At 50.4% G+C, this 16,368-nt stretch overlaps 4 non-coding genes and 4 pseudogenes across 4 annotated transcripts; all 8 read left to right on the forward strand.

The window, feature by feature from the left end:
• Window positions 1-659: 659 nt before the first annotated feature.
• On the forward strand, window positions 660-778 carry LOC124756981. The gene has a single exon (XR_007012328.1). It is a non-coding gene; the product is annotated as a 5S ribosomal RNA (ribosomal RNA).
• A 1,221-nt stretch (window positions 779-1,999) lies between these two features.
• Window positions 2,000-2,121, forward strand: LOC124756985 (annotated as a pseudogene).
• A 1,623-nt stretch (window positions 2,122-3,744) lies between these two features.
• Window positions 3,745-3,863, forward strand: LOC124757005. Its single transcript, XR_007012341.1, has one exon. It is a non-coding gene; the product is annotated as a 5S ribosomal RNA (ribosomal RNA).
• A 1,252-nt stretch (window positions 3,864-5,115) lies between these two features.
• Window positions 5,116-5,215, forward strand: LOC124756991 (annotated as a pseudogene).
• A 1,329-nt stretch (window positions 5,216-6,544) lies between these two features.
• LOC124756986 lies at window positions 6,545-6,666 on the forward strand (annotated as a pseudogene).
• A 1,623-nt stretch (window positions 6,667-8,289) lies between these two features.
• Window positions 8,290-8,408, forward strand: LOC124757018. Its single transcript, XR_007012352.1, has one exon. It is a non-coding gene; the product is annotated as a 5S ribosomal RNA (ribosomal RNA).
• Window positions 8,409-9,630: 1,222 nt separating this feature from the next.
• Window positions 9,631-9,752, forward strand: LOC124756987 (annotated as a pseudogene).
• A 1,614-nt stretch (window positions 9,753-11,366) lies between these two features.
• Window positions 11,367-11,485, forward strand: LOC124757030. The gene has a single exon (XR_007012363.1). It is a non-coding gene; the product is annotated as a 5S ribosomal RNA (ribosomal RNA).
• The last annotated feature ends 4,883 nt before the right edge of the window (window positions 11,486-16,368 follow it).

Consider the following 16,368-nt stretch of genomic DNA (forward strand, 5'->3'; position numbering starts at 1 on the left):
TAACGAAACAGTATGAAACGACAGAAATGTTGTGAAACACGTCCGGGCATATTGTTTTGTAGCAGTGCACATCTGCAAATTTGTAAACAAAAATTTATCTTTCGCCTCTAGAGGAGATGGATGCTTTGTTGAACCTCCTGTGTCCTCTGTCCGTGTTTTCGCACCTTTCCAGCGCAGCGCTGCTCTACTCTAGTAGCTCCGAACGGCCGCACACGGCGTCTCGGACACGCCGGTTCGGCCCGCGCCCATCTCGCAGATGTTTGTCGTGCTTGTGCGGTCATATGGAGCGCGACCCGAGCGGCAGCGAGCGGCAGTCGAGCAAAGAAGGGGAGGGGACACGACAGGCGAGGATGCAACGCGCAAATTACGCAAATTTCTGGAAGCGCGGCGCGTGTCAGCCAGGTGAGAAAGCTTCCGCCGGTCCAGCAGGACACTGCCACACCCCGCGCAGCCCCCCCCCCCCCCCCCCGCCCGACGCCCGGCCCTGCGCCGGATAACAAGAAATGACAGGCGGCGCAACGAGCAGCTGTGTTGTGCGTGTCACCCACGTGGCGGTGGAAGGACGTGCTTTGCGTCAAATGTGCCACGGAAAACGGCGATTGCGTGTGTTGGGAGAAGGGGCGAAGGCTTCCTCTGCCGTGCGGCCACATTATAAGGACGCCAACGGCCATACCATGTTGAATACACCGGTTCTCGTCCGATCACCGAAGTTAAGCAACATCGGGCCCGGTTAGTACTTGGATGGGTGACCGCCTGGGAACACCGGGTGCTGTTGGCTCTATCTCATTTTTTAATTTTTGCGTCGCTACACCTGCCAGCCCTCTTTTTCATACTAACTTTCAGGTGTGACAAAGATGCTTCCACAAGCATTTTAAAGTACTGTACTAAATGTAAGACACGAAATTGCAGTAATGAACTCAGTTTGAGCAAGAATGCGCGGAGGAAGAGTGCTAGGAAGTCGTTGGAATTAACGAAACACTACGAATCGACAGATGTGTCCTTGAAACGCGTCAGAGCCAACTGTTTTGTAGCGGCGCTAAATTCGAAAAACTAACTAAATACATAAATTAAAAAAAAAAAAAAAAAAAAACAGCCGTTCTCGTCCGATCACCGAAGATAAGCAACAACGTTAGTATTCGGATCGGCGACCGCCTGGGAACTCTGGCTGTCTTCATTTTTTGCTTTTTTGTCGCTACCCCTGCCAGCCCTCTTTTCATGCTACCTTTCTTGTGTGACGAAGATGCGTCCATACTGATTTTAAACTATCGTAAGATGCGATATTAAGGAACTCCGTTTGAAGAAGAGTGTGCCAAGGAAGATTAGCAAAGTGTGTCTGCAAATAACGAAACAGTATGAAACGACAGAAATGTTGTGAAACACGTCCGGGCATATTGTTTTGTAGCAGTGCACATCTGCAAATTTGTAAACAAAAATTTATCTTTCGCCTCTAGAGGAGATGGATGCTTTGTTGAACCTCCTGTGTCCTCTGTCCGTGTTTTCGCACCTTTCCAGCGCAGCGCTGCTCTACTCTAGTAGCTCCGAACGGCCGCACACGGCGTCTCGGACACGCCGGTTCGGCCCGCGCCCATCTCGCAGATGTTTGTCGTGCTTGTGCGGTCATATGGAGCGCGACCCGAGCGGCAGCGAGCGGCAGTCGAGCAAAGAAGGGGAGGGGACACGACAGGCGAGGATGCAACGCGCAAATTACGCAAATTTCTGGAAGCGCGGCGCGTGTCAGCCAGGTGAGAAAGCTTCCGCCGGTCCAGCAGGACACTGCCACACCCCGCGCAGCCCCCCCCCCCCCCCCCCGCCCGACGCCCGGCCCTGTGCCGGATAACAAGAAATGACAGGCGGCGCAACGAGCAGCTGTGTTGTGCGTGTCACCCACGTGGCGGTGGAAGGACGTGCTTTGCGTCAAATGTGCCACGGAAAACGGCGATTGCGTGTGTTGGGAGAAGGGGCGAAGGCTTCCTCTGCCGTGCGGCCACATTATAAGGACGCCAACGGCCATACCATGTTGAATACACCGGTTCTCGTCCGATCACCGAAGTTAAGCAACATCGGGCCCGGTTAGTACTTGGATGGGTGACCGCCTGGGAACACCGATATTTGTCATTGTCCTTTGTCTCTTAAATGTAAGCCTTAGCCAATAAGACATCTCTAATAATAGTTACAAGCCACATAATGGCACCAGACCAAAAACTCGACCTAAAGTAAAGAACTTAGAAGTGTTTGAATCAATAACCCATAAAATTTAACAAAAACGCAAACAAAACTGAAAAATGAAATACTCTTGCTCCACTGACTTACAAATCAGTGCAACAGTGTAAATTACCTGCAAATGCACAAAATATAATGAAACAGACAATTGCAACAAAGTTACATATCAGTAAAGAAAAGAAAAAGACTCGATAACTAACTGAAATTGAAAATACCTTGGAATCTCATGACTGTATTTGTTATTTTGTAAACAAAAGTTTATTACGTTTAAAAAAAAAAAAAAAAAAAGGTGCTGTTGGCTCTATCTCATTTTTTAATTTTTGCGTCGCTACACCTGCCAGCCCTCTTTTTCATACTAACTTTCAGGTGTGACAAAGATGCTTCCACAAGCATTTTAAAGTACTGTACTAAATGTAAGACACGAAATTGCAGTAATGAACTCAGTTTGAGCAAGAATGCGCGGAGGAAGAGTGCTAGGAAGTCGTTGGAATTAACGAAACACTACGAATCGACAGATGTGTCCTTGAAACGCGTCAGAGCCAACTGTTTTGTAGCGGCGCTAAATTCGAAAAACTAACTAAATACATAAATTAAAAAAAAAAAAAAAAAAAAAAAAACAGCCGTTCTCGTCCGATCACCGAAGATAAGCAACAACGTTAGTATTCGGATCGGCGACCGCCTGGGAACTCTGGCTGTCTTCATTTTTTGCTTTTTTGTCGCTACCCCTGCCAGCCCTCTTTTCATGCTACCTTTCTTGTGTGACGAAGATGCGTCCATACTGATTTTAAACTATCGTAAGATGCGATATTAAGGAACTCCGTTTGAAGAAGAGTGTGCCAAGGAAGATTAGCAAAGTGTGTCTGCAAATAACGAAACAGTATGAAACGACAGAAATGTTGTGAAACACGTCCGGGCATATTGTTTTGTAGCAGTGCACATCTGCAAATTTGTAAACAAAAATTTATCTTTCGCCTCTAGAGGAGATGGATGCTTTGTTGAACCTCCTGTGTCCTCTGTCCGTGTTTTCGCACCTTTCCAGCGCAGCGCTGCTCTACTCTAGTAGCTCCGAACGGCCGCACACGGCGTCTCGGACACGCCGGTTCGGCCCGCGCCCATCTCGCAGATGTTTGTCGTGCTTGTGCGGTCATATGGAGCGCGACCCGAGCGGCAGCGAGCGGCAGTCGAGCAAAGAAGGGGAGGGGACACGACAGGCGAGGATGCAACGCGCAAATTACGCAAATTTCTGGAAGCGCGGCGCGTGTCAGCCAGGTGAGAAAGCTTCCGCCGGTCCAGCAGGACACTGCCACACCCCGCGCAGCCCCCCCCCCCCCCCCGCCCGACGCCCGGCCCTGTGCCGGATAACAAGAAATGACAGGCGGCGCAACGAGCAGCTGTGTTGTGCGTGTCACCCACGTGGCGGTGGAAGGACGTGCTTTGCGTCAAATGTGCCACGGAAAACGGCGATTGCGTGTGTTGGGAGAAGGGGCGAAGGCTTCCTCTGCCGTGCGGCCACATTATAAGGACGCCAACGGCCATACCATGTTGAATACACCGGTTCTCGTCCGATCACCGAAGTTAAGCAACATCGGGCCCGGTTAGTACTTGGATGGGTGACCGCCTGGGAACACCGGGTGCTGTTGGCTCTATCTCATTTTTTAATTTTTGCGTCGCTACACCTGCCAGCCCTCTTTTTCATACTAACTTTCAGGTGTGACAAAGATGCTTCCACAAGCATTTTAAAGTACTGTACTAAATGTAAGACACGAAATTGCAGTAATGAACTCAGTTTGAGCAAGAATGCGCGGAGGAAGAGTGCTAGGAAGTCGTTGGAATTAACGAAACACTACGAATCGACAGATGTGTCCTTGAAACGCGTCAGAGCCAACTGTTTTGTAGCGGCGCTAAATTCGAAAAACTAACTAAATACATAAATTAAAAAAAAAAAAAAAAAAAAAACAGCCGTTCTCGTCCGATCACCGAAGATAAGCAACAACGTTAGTATTCGGATCGGCGACCGCCTGGGAACTCTGGCTGTCTTCATTTTTTGCTTTTTTGTCGCTACCCCTGCCAGCCCTCTTTTCATGCTACCTTTCTTGTGTGACGAAGATGCGTCCATACTGATTTTAAACTATCGTAAGATGCGATATTAAGGAACTCCGTTTGAAGAAGAGTGTGCCAAGGAAGATTAGCAAAGTGTGTCTGCAAATAACGAAACAGTATGAAACGACAGAAATGTTGTGAAACACGTCCGGGCATATTGTTTTGTAGCAGTGCACATCTGCAAATTTGTAAACAAAAATTTATCTTTCGCCTCTAGAGGAGATGGATGCTTTGTTGAACCTCCTGTGTCCTCTGTCCGTGTTTTCGCACCTTTCCAGCGCAGCGCTGCTCTACTCTAGTAGCTCCGAACGGCCGCACACGGCGTCTCGGACACGCCGGTTCGGCCCGCGCCCATCTCGCAGATGTTTGTCGTGCTTGTGCGGTCATATGGAGCGCGACCCGAGCGGCAGCGAGCGGCAGTCGAGCAAAGTCGGGACAAGTCGGGACGGAAGGGAAGGGGAGGGGACACGACAGGCGAGGATGCAACGCGCAAATTACGCAAATTTCTGGAAGCGCGGCGCGTGTCAGCCAGGTGAGAAAGCTTCCGCCGGTCCAGCAGGACACTGCCACACCCCGCGCAGCCCCCCCCCCCCCCCGCCCGACGCCCGGCCCTGCGCCGGATAACAAGAAATGACAGGCGGCGCAACGAGCAGCTGTGTTGTGCGTGTCACCCACGTGGCGGTGGAAGGACGTGCTTTGCGTCAAATGTGCCACGGAAAACGGCGATTGCGTGTGTTGGGAGAAGGGGCGAAGGCTTCCTCTGCCGTGCGGCCACATTATAAGGACGCCAACGGCCATACCATGTTGAATACACCGGTTCTCGTCCGATCACCGAAGTTAAGCAACATCGGGCCCGGTTAGTACTTGGATGGGTGACCGCCTGGGAACACCGGGATCAGAACTGAAAACGAGAAAATATACAATTTCATGTAAAGATATGTAATTGTTAAAAATTGTAAATAAAAGTTTATATACGTTACAAAAAAAAAAAAAAAGGTGCTGTTGGCTCTATCTCATTTTTTAATTTTTGCGTCGCTACACCTGCCAGCCCTCTTTTTCATACTAACTTTCAGGTGTGACAAAGATGCTTCCACAAGCATTTTAAAGTACTGTACTAAATGTAAGACACGAAATTGCAGTAATGAACTCAGTTTGAGCAAGAATGCGCGGAGGAAGAGTGCTAGGAAGTCGTTGGAATTAACGAAACACTACGAATCGACAGATGTGTCCTTGAAACGCGTCAGAGCCAACTGTTTTGTAGCGGCGCTAAATTCGAAAAACTAACTAAATACATAAATAAAAAAAAAAAAAAAAACAGCCGTTCTCGTCCGATCACCGAAGATAAGCAACAACGTTAGTATTCGGATCGGCGACCGCCTGGGAACTCTGGCTGTCTTCATTTTTTGCTTTTTTGTCGCTACCCCTGCCAGCCCTCTTTTCATGCTACCTTTCTTGTGTGACGAAGATGCGTCCATACTGATTTTAAACTATCGTAAGATGCGATATTAAGGAACTCCGTTTGAAGAAGAGTGTGCCAAGGAAGATTAGCAAAGTGTGTCTGCAAATAACGAAACAGTATGAAACGACAGAAATGTTGTGAAACACGTCCGGGCATATTGTTTTGTAGCAGTGCACATCTGCAAATTTGTAAACAAAAATTTATCTTTCGCCTCTAGAGGAGATGGATGCTTTGTTGAACCTCCTGTGTCCTCTGTCCGTGTTTTCGCACCTTTCCAGCGCAGCGCTGCTCTACTCTAGTAGCTCCGAACGGCCGCACACGGCGTCTCGGACACGCCGGTTCGGCCCGCGCCCATCTCGCAGATGTTTGTCGTGCTTGTGCGGTCATATGGAGCGCGACCCGAGCGGCAGCGAGCGGCAGTCGAGCAAAGAAGGGGAGGGGACACGACAGGCGAGGATGCAACGCGCAAATTACGCAAATTTCTGGAAGCGCGGCGCGTGTCAGCCAGGTGAGAAAGCTTCCGCCGGTCCAGCAGGACACTGCCACACCCCGCGCAGCCCCCCCCCCCCCCCCCCGCCCGACGCCCGGCCCTGTGCCGGATAACAAGAAATGACAGGCGGCGCAACGAGCAGCTGTGTTGTGCGTGTCACCCACGTGGCGGTGGAAGGACGTGCTTTGCGTCAAATGTGCCACGGAAAACGGCGATTGCGTGTGTTGGGAGAAGGGGCGAAGGCTTCCTCTGCCGTGCGGCCACATTATAAGGACGCCAACGGCCATACCATGTTGAATACACCGGTTCTCGTCCGATCACCGAAGTTAAGCAACATCGGGCCCGGTTAGTACTTGGATGGGTGACCGCCTGGGAACACCGATATTTGTCATTGTCCTTTGTCTCTTAAATGTAAGCCTTAGCCAATAAGACATCTCTAATAATAGTTACAAGCCACATAATGGCACCAGACCAAAAACTCGACCTAAAGTAAAGAACTTAGAAGTGTTTGAATCAATAACCCATAAAATTTAACAAAAACGCAAACAAAACTGAAAAATGAAATACTCTTGCTCCACTGACTTACAAATCAGTGCAACAGTGTAAATTACCTGCAAATGCACAAAATATAATGAAACAGACAATTGCAACAAAGTTACATATCAGTAAAGAAAAGAAAAAGACTCGATAACTAACTGAAATTGAAAATACCTTGGAATCTCATGACTGTATTTGTTATTTTGTAAACAAAAGTTTATTACGTTTAAAAAAAAAAAAAAAAAAAGGTGCTGTTGGCTCTATCTCATTTTTTAATTTTTGCGTCGCTACACCTGCCAGCCCTCTTTTTCATACTAACTTTCAGGTGTGACAAAGATGCTTCCACAAGCATTTTAAAGTACTGTACTAAATGTAAGACACGAAATTGCAGTAATGAACTCAGTTTGAGCAAGAATGCGCGGAGGAAGAGTGCTAGGAAGTCGTTGGAATTAACGAAACACTACGAATCGACAGATGTGTCCTTGAAACGCGTCAGAGCCAACTGTTTTGTAGCGGCGCTAAATTCGAAAAACTAACTAAATACATAAATTAAAAAAAAAAAAAAAAAAAAAAAACAGCCGTTCTCGTCCGATCACCGAAGATAAGCAACAACGTTAGTATTCGGATCGGCGACCGCCTGGGAACTCTGGCTGTCTTCATTTTTTGCTTTTTTGTCGCTACCCCTGCCAGCCCTCTTTTCATGCTACCTTTCTTGTGTGACGAAGATGCGTCCATACTGATTTTAAACTATCGTAAGATGCGATATTAAGGAACTCCGTTTGAAGAAGAGTGTGCCAAGGAAGATTAGCAAAGTGTGTCTGCAAATAACGAAACAGTATGAAACGACAGAAATGTTGTGAAACACGTCCGGGCATATTGTTTTGTAGCAGTGCACATCTGCAAATTTGTAAACAAAAATTTATCTTTCGCCTCTAGAGGAGATGGATGCTTTGTTGAACCTCCTGTGTCCTCTGTCCGTGTTTTCGCACCTTTCCAGCGCAGCGCTGCTCTACTCTAGTAGCTCCGAACGGCCGCACACGGCGTCTCGGACACGCCGGTTCGGCCCGCGCCCATCTCGCAGATGTTTGTCGTGCTTGTGCGGTCATATGGAGCGCGACCCGAGCGGCAGCGAGCGGCAGTCGAGCAAAGAAGGGGAGGGGACACGACAGGCGAGGATGCAACGCGCAAATTACGCAAATTTCTGGAAGCGCGGCGCGTGTCAGCCAGGTGAGAAAGCTTCCGCCGGTCCAGCAGGACACTGCCACACCCCGCGCAGCCCCCCCCCCCCCCCCCGCCCGACGCCCGGCCCTGTGCCGGATAACAAGAAATGACAGGCGGCGCAACGAGCAGCTGTGTTGTGCGTGTCACCCACGTGGCGGTGGAAGGACGTGCTTTGCGTCAAATGTGCCACGGAAAACGGCGATTGCGTGTGTTGGGAGAAGGGGCGAAGGCTTCCTCTGCCGTGCGGCCACATTATAAGGACGCCAACGGCCATACCATGTTGAATACACCGGTTCTCGTCCGATCACCGAAGTTAAGCAACATCGGGCCCGGTTAGTACTTGGATGGGTGACCGCCTGGGAACACCGGGTGCTGTTGGCTCTATCTCATTTTTTAATTTTTGCGTCGCTACACCTGCCAGCCCTCTTTTTCATACTAACTTTCAGGTGTGACAAAGATGCTTCCACAAGCATTTTAAAGTACTGTACTAAATGTAAGACACGAAATTGCAGTAATGAACTCAGTTTGAGCAAGAATGCGCGGAGGAAGAGTGCTAGGAAGTCGTTGGAATTAACGAAACACTACGAATCGACAGATGTGTCCTTGAAACGCGTCAGAGCCAACTGTTTTGTAGCGGCGCTAAATTCGAAAAACTAACTAAATACATAAATTAAAAAAAAAAAAAAAAAAAAAACAGCCGTTCTCGTCCGATCACCGAAGATAAGCAACAACGTTAGTATTCGGATCGGCGACCGCCTGGGAACTCTGGCTGTCTTCATTTTTTGCTTTTTTGTCGCTACCCCTGCCAGCCCTCTTTTCATGCTACCTTTCTTGTGTGACGAAGATGCGTCCATACTGATTTTAAACTATCGTAAGATGCGATATTAAGGAACTCCGTTTGAAGAAGAGTGTGCCAAGGAAGATTAGCAAAGTGTGTCTGCAAATAACGAAACAGTATGAAACGACAGAAATGTTGTGAAACACGTCCGGGCATATTGTTTTGTAGCAGTGCACATCTGCAAATTTGTAAACAAAAATTTATCTTTCGCCTCTAGAGGAGATGGATGCTTTGTTGAACCTCCTGTGTCCTCTGTCCGTGTTTTCGCACCTTTCCAGCGCAGCGCTGCTCTACTCTAGTAGCTCCGAACGGCCGCACACGGCGTCTCGGACACGCCGGTTCGGCCCGCGCCCATCTCGCAGATGTTTGTCGTGCTTGTGCGGTCATATGGAGCGCGACCCGAGCGGCAGCGAGCGGCAGTCGAGCAAAGAAGGGGAGGGGACACGACAGGCGAGGATGCAACGCGCAAATTACGCAAATTTCTGGAAGCGCGGCGCGTGTCAGCCAGGTGAGAAAGCTTCCGCCGGTCCAGCAGGACACTGCCACACCCCGCGCAGCCCCCCCCCCCCCCCCCCGCCCGACGCCCGGCCCTGTGCCGGATAACAAGAAATGACAGGCGGCGCAACGAGCAGCTGTGTTGTGCGTGTCACCCACGTGGCGGTGGAAGGACGTGCTTTGCGTCAAATGTGCCACGGAAAACGGCGATTGCGTGTGTTGGGAGAAGGGGCGAAGGCTTCCTCTGCCGTGCGGCCACATTATAAGGACGCCAACGGCCATACCATGTTGAATACACCGGTTCTCGTCCGATCACCGAAGTTAAGCAACATCGGGCCCGGTTAGTACTTGGATGGGTGACCGCCTGGGAACACCGATATTTGTCATTGTCCTTTGTCTCTTAAATGTAAGCCTTAGCCAATAAGACATCTCTAATAATAGTTACAAGCCACATAATGGCACCAGACCAAAAACTCGACCTAAAGTAAAGAACTTAGAAGTGTTTGAATCAATAACCCATAAAATTTAACAAAAACGCAAACAAAACTGAAAAATGAAATACTCTTGCTCCACTGACTTACAAATCAGTGCAACAGTGTAAATTACCTGCAAATGCACAAAATATAATGAAACAGACAATTGCAACAAAGTTACATATCAGTAAAGAAAAGAAAAAGACTCGATAACTAACTGAAATTGAAAATACCTTGGAATCTCATGACTGTATTTGTTATTTTGTAAACAAAAGTTTATTACGTTTAAAAAAAAAAAAAAAAAAAGGTGCTGTTGGCTCTATCTCATTTTTTAATTTTTGCGTCGCTACACCTGCCAGCCCTCTTTTTCATACTAACTTTCAGGTGTGACAAAGATGCTTCCACAAGCATTTTAAAGTACTGTACTAAATGTAAGACACGAAATTGCAGTAATGAACTCAGTTTGAGCAAGAATGCGCGGAGGAAGAGTGCTAGGAAGTCGTTGGAATTAACGAAACACTACGAATCGACAGATGTGTCCTTGAAACGCGTCAGAGCCAACTGTTTTGTAGCGGCGCTAAATTCGAAAAACTAACTAAATACATAAATAAAAAAAAAAAAAAAAAACAGCCGTTCTCGTCCGATCACCGAAGATAAGCAACAACGTTAGTATTCGGATCGGCGACCGCCTGGGAACTCTGGCTGTCTTCATTTTTTGCTTTTTTGTCGCTACCCCTGCCAGCCCTCTTTTCATGCTACCTTTCTTGTGTGACGAAGATGCGTCCATACTGATTTTAAACTATCGTAAGATGCGATATTAAGGAACTCCGTTTGAAGAAGAGTGTGCCAAGGAAGATTAGCAAAGTGTGTCTGCAAATAACGAAACAGTATGAAACGACAGAAATGTTGTGAAACACGTCCGGGCATATTGTTTTGTAGCAGTGCACATCTGCAAATTTGTAAACAAAAATTTATCTTTCGCCTCTAGAGGAGATGGATGCTTTGTTGAACCTCCTGTGTCCTCTGTCCGTGTTTTCGCACCTTTCCAGCGCAGCGCTGCTCTACTCTAGTAGCTCCGAACGGCCGCACACGGCGTCTCGGACACGCCGGTTCGGCCCGCGCCCATCTCGCAGATGTTTGTCGTGCTTGTGCGGTCATATGGAGCGCGACCCGAGCGGCAGCGAGCGGCAGTCGAGCAAAGAAGGGGAGGGGACACGACAGGCGAGGATGCAACGCGCAAATTACGCAAATTTCTGGAAGCGCGGCGCGTGTCAGCCAGGTGAGAAAGCTTCCGCCGGTCCAGCAGGACACTGCCACACCCCGCGCAGCCCCCCCCCCCCCCCGCCCGACGCCCGGCCCTGTGCCGGATAACAAGAAATGACAGGCGGCGCAACGAGCAGCTGTGTTGTGCGTGTCACCCACGTGGCGGTGGAAGGACGTGCTTTGCGTCAAATGTGCCACGGAAAACGGCGATTGCGTGTGTTGGGAGAAGGGGCGAAGGCTTCCTCTGCCGTGCGGCCACATTATAAGGACGCCAACGGCCATACCATGTTGAATACACCGGTTCTCGTCCGATCACCGAAGTTAAGCAACATCGGGCCCGGTTAGTACTTGGATGGGTGACCGCCTGGGAACACCGGGTGCTGTTGGCTCTATCTCATTTTTTAATTTTTGCGTCGCTACACCTGCCAGCCCTCTTTTTCATACTAACTTTCAGGTGTGACAAAGATGCTTCCACAAGCATTTTAAAGTACTGTACTAAATGTAAGACACGAAATTGCAGTAATGAACTCAGTTTGAGCAAGAATGCGCGGAGGAAGAGTGCTAGGAAGTCGTTGGAATTAACGAAACACTACGAATCGACAGATGTGTCCTTGAAACGCGTCAGAGCCAACTGTTTTGTAGCGGCGCTAAATTCGAAAAACTAACTAAATACATAAATTAAAAAAAAAAAAAAAAAAAAAACAGCCGTTCTCGTCCGATCACCGAAGATAAGCAACAACGTTAGTATTCGGATCGGCGACCGCCTGGGAACTCTGGCTGTCTTCATTTTTTGCTTTTTTGTCGCTACCCCTGCCAGCCCTCTTTTCATGCTACCTTTCTTGTGTGACGAAGATGCGTCCATACTGATTTTAAACTATCGTAAGATGCGATATTAAGGAACTCCGTTTGAAGAAGAGTGTGCCAAGGAAGATTAGCAAAGTGTGTCTGCAAATAACGAAACAGTATGAAACGACAGAAATGTTGTGAAACACGTCCGGGCATATTGTTTTGTAGCAGTGCACATCTGCAAATTTGTAAACAAAAATTTATCTTTCGCCTCTAGAGGAGATGGATGCTTTGTTGAACCTCCTGTGTCCTCTGTCCGTGTTTTCGCACCTTTCCAGCGCAGCGCTGCTCTACTCTAGTAGCTCCGAACGGCCGCACACGGCGTCTCGGACACGCCGGTTCGGCCCGCGCCCATCTCGCAGATGTTTGTCGTGCTTGTGCGGTCATATGGAGCGCGACCCGAGCGGCAGCGAGCGGCAGTCGAGCAAAGTCGGGACAAGTCGGGACGGAAGGGAAGGGGAGGGGACACGACAGGCGAGGATGCAACGCGCAAATTACGCAAATTTCTGGAAGCGCGGCGCGTGTCAGCCAGGTGAGAAAGCTTCCGCCGGTCCAGCAGGACACTGCCACACCCCGCGCAGCCCCCCCCCCCCCCCCCGCCCGACGCCCGGCCCTGCGCCGGATAACAAGAAATGACAGGCGGCGCAACGAGCAGCTGTGTTGTGCGTGTCACCCACGTGGCGGTGGAAGGACGTGCTTTGCGTCAAATGTGCCACGGAAAACGGCGATTGCGTGTGTTGGGAGAAGGGGCGAAGGCTTCCTCTGCCGTGCGGCCACATTATAAGGACGCCAACGGCCATACCATGTTGAATACACCGGTTCTCGTCCGATCACCGAAGTTAAGCAACATCGGGCCCGGTTAGTACTTGGATGGGTGACCGGCCGCCGAGCCGTCCCCGCCCGACATCCTACCGCGCCGCGCCCGCGCCCGCCGCCTGCCGGCTCACGCGCCGCGCCAGCCGTAGCCGTTTCGCCGTAGGCGATCGTGTTTCGTGTTTCAACGATTTGGTGAGTGCTCTACGAAAAAAAAAAAATGACAACGTTTAATCGCTCAAGTACGACGATTCAGTGCGCGTTTGATCGTGAACACGAACGGCCGTCCTCCTTCGATATAGAGGAGTGGATGTTTCACGAACTTAAAATTCAGGAGGACGAATTAGAGGGGTTGCAGCTAGATTTCACGCTGCTTAGCCTCTTTCTGAAATTGAAAACGGACGTGAGATGCGAGACGCTTGTAAACGTAAGCGGTGGTGTGAGAAAATTTAAACACAGAGATGGCCGCGTCAGCGATGTAAAAATAACGTACGCCGGACACGGCGTGAGGAACATAAAGGTGTATAACCTTCCCTTCGAGGTGCCAAATGAGGAAGTTGCACGTTACTTCAAGCTGTACGGTGAGGTTCTCTCTGTAACGAGAGACTTCTGGGGTACCGGGCACCGGTATAAAGTGGACTCTGGTGTTAGGTCCGTCAGGATGGTCCTACGAAAACACGTGCCGTCGTTTATTGTAATAGGAGGACACAGAGGTGTTGTCCAATATAGCGGACAACCACCGACGTGCTCCATCTGCAGTTCGACCGAACACATGAGGAGCAGCTGCCCCAAAAATAAGAGGGTGGCTCAGCTGCCGCGCGAAAACGCGGACAACGCAGCGGAGCAGGCGGCAAGTTACGCCGGAATTTTGTCGGGCCAGAGCCCGCGCGCCAACGACGAGCCTGCCGTAGCTGTAGCAGCGGTGGCTGCCGCGCCAGCCGAGGCCGCCCAGCCGGCAACACCGGCCCCAGCGGCGGCCGCCGCGGTCAGCGCAGGGGAGAAGCGGCACCTGAGCTCCGACTCGGACAACGAGACCACAATGGAGGCCGAGCCGGCGGCCGCCCCCTCCCCCGCCGTCCGGCGGGTGAAGGTCACGCGCGCCGCCGCGCCCGCCCAGCCGTCAGCTGAGGCTGTCATTCACGGCAGCCAGCTGGCCGGGCCCAGCGCAGAGTCCACGCCCACCTCGTACACCGAGGCGCGCGAGATCGCCATCAAGAAGCAGGTGACCAAACTCGCCCGCATCTTGAAGGAGTCCGACGAAGAACCGAAGGAGTCTAACGAGCAGCCGCAACCGGCGTCCAAAGCCAAAAGGCGGCGTAACAGGCGGCGAAGCCGCAGCAGCAGCTCAAACGACGAGAGGATGGAGACCTCCGACGGGGAAGCGTCGGACATCTCGCCCGAAAACGCGCGAAAACAAACCACCGAACCGGAGGACCTAGTCCTACGGCCGGACCGCCCACAGCAAGTTCAACCCCCGCCTCCACATAGCGCTTAAATGCAGGAACGCTCTGGCTATAACGTCATCACGTGCAATGTCAATAAAATGAATTCGGTTGTGAAGATAGACGCCCTCACGGAGTTCCTGCAGCACCGAGCTGCCGATGTAGCGATATTACAAGAAGTCGTCACCACGGACTTGGAACAAGTACCGGGATTCGACGTCTTCACGAACATTGACGCAGAAACGAGAACTGGCACTGCTGTAATGGTGAGGAATGGTATCGACACAGAGGACATCAAGACCCTGACTGACGGCCGTGGAATAGCAATCAAAATAGCTGGGACGTACTTTGTCAACATCTATGCGCCGTCAGGCACAGAAAACAAGAGGGCCAGAAGCCAGTTCTTCAATGAAGATATTTGTGCACTCCTTCCACGCAACAACAGCAATGTTGTGCTGGGAGGCGATTTCAACTGCGTGTCTGCTCCAGAAGATCAAGTCCCGGTACCTAATCTGTGCATGGAGCTGCAGGAACTGCTAAGAAAACTGAATCTACGTGATTCTTGGCGTCTATTATATCCCAACACAACGGAATTCACGTACTTCCACAACCGCGGAAGAAGCAGGCTTGACAGGATTTATGTGACCAGAGAGTTGGCCACCTCTGTGTCACATGTGGAAGTCTGCCCTGTGATCTTCTCCGACCACTGTGCCTACATTTGCAAGCTCCAGCTGCCAACGAATAAAATATCAGGAGGAAGATCAGCGTGGAAACTTAACACGGAACATCTAAGTGACGCCAAACTACAGCAGGAGATAGCGCTCACACTAGAAGAAAGTTTACAGACGCGACGACAATATCCGTCCACCACACAATGGTGGGTCGCATCTGGAAAACCACACATAAGGAAGACGCTGATAAGGCACAGTGCGGAAAAGGCTTTCTGGAGGAAGAGCACGGCAGACTTTTACACGCAGTGTCTGAAGGACGCGCTCAACTGTCCTCCAGACGACGACCTGCTTCTCACGCGAGTGAGAGGAATAAAGGCGCGACTACTGAATATCAGGCGTCAACAGATGAAAGGCGTCGTCGTCCGCAGTCAGACACACGGCGCCACTGAAGACGAACCTGCCACACTGCACCACCTGCATAGAGAGAGGGAGAGGGCACAAAACAGAGCTGTAAGAGAGCTTAGCGACGCAGCTGGCCGCAAAATAACAACTAGGAGGGACATGATGCGTCACGTAGAAGACCACTTCTCTGATCTCTTCAAGGCAGAGGAACCAGATGACGCAGAAACAGCAAAACTACTACAAGGAACGCGCAGACGGCTGAACGACACCGATCGCGCTTTGCTGACGGAAGCTGTGTCAGAGGATGAAGTGAGAGCCGTCCTCAAAACCTGCGCCAACGGCAAAGCCCCAGGAGCGGACGGATTACCGTCAGAATTCTACGCCACCTGCTGGGACAAAGTAGGTGGAATAATAACAGAAATTGTGAACGAAATTCTGGACGGGAAGGAGATACCACCTCCGTTCCTGGAAGGGACCATCACTCTGGTACCGAAAAATAAGGCGCCAAAAACGTTAACAGACTTCCGCCCAATTACCCTCCTAAATGCGGACTACAAGCTCATAGCGAAATGCGTCGCGGAAAATATGAAGCTCGCCCTCAAAAAAGCAATCAGCCCATGGCAGACATGTGCAGTGTTAGGCAGAAACATTTTCGACGCCGTCTGCACGTACAGAGACGTTATAGCCCACGCCGCATCCAACAGAGCGACTGCAGCGATCATCTCTGTAGACTTCCAAAAGGCCTTCGACAGGATCGGTCACCGGTACCTGCTGAAGACCTTGGCAAGACTGGGTTTTGGCTCCGAATTCGCTCAAGTCATCAAAAACATGTTAACAAATGCCACGTCAAGAGTTACTGTAAACGGCTGGACATCTACGCCGATAAAACTGGGGAAATCTGTGAGGCAAGGGTGCCCACTGTCGATGGCACTATTCACAGTAGCCCTCGACCCAGTCCTCAGGAAACTCGCTGCCACCGTCAACGGCTACAAGCTGAACGATATAAACGTGACATGTATGGCATATGCCGATGACTTGAGCATTTTCGTGGACGGTAAAGAGGACATCGACAAAGTCCTCCCAATAATAGAGTCTTTT

Source organism: Schistocerca piceifrons, unplaced genomic scaffold, assembly GCF_021461385.2.
Source record: "Schistocerca piceifrons isolate TAMUIC-IGC-003096 unplaced genomic scaffold, iqSchPice1.1 HiC_scaffold_541, whole genome shotgun sequence".
Lineage (NCBI taxonomy): Eukaryota > Metazoa > Arthropoda > Insecta > Orthoptera > Acrididae > Schistocerca > Schistocerca piceifrons.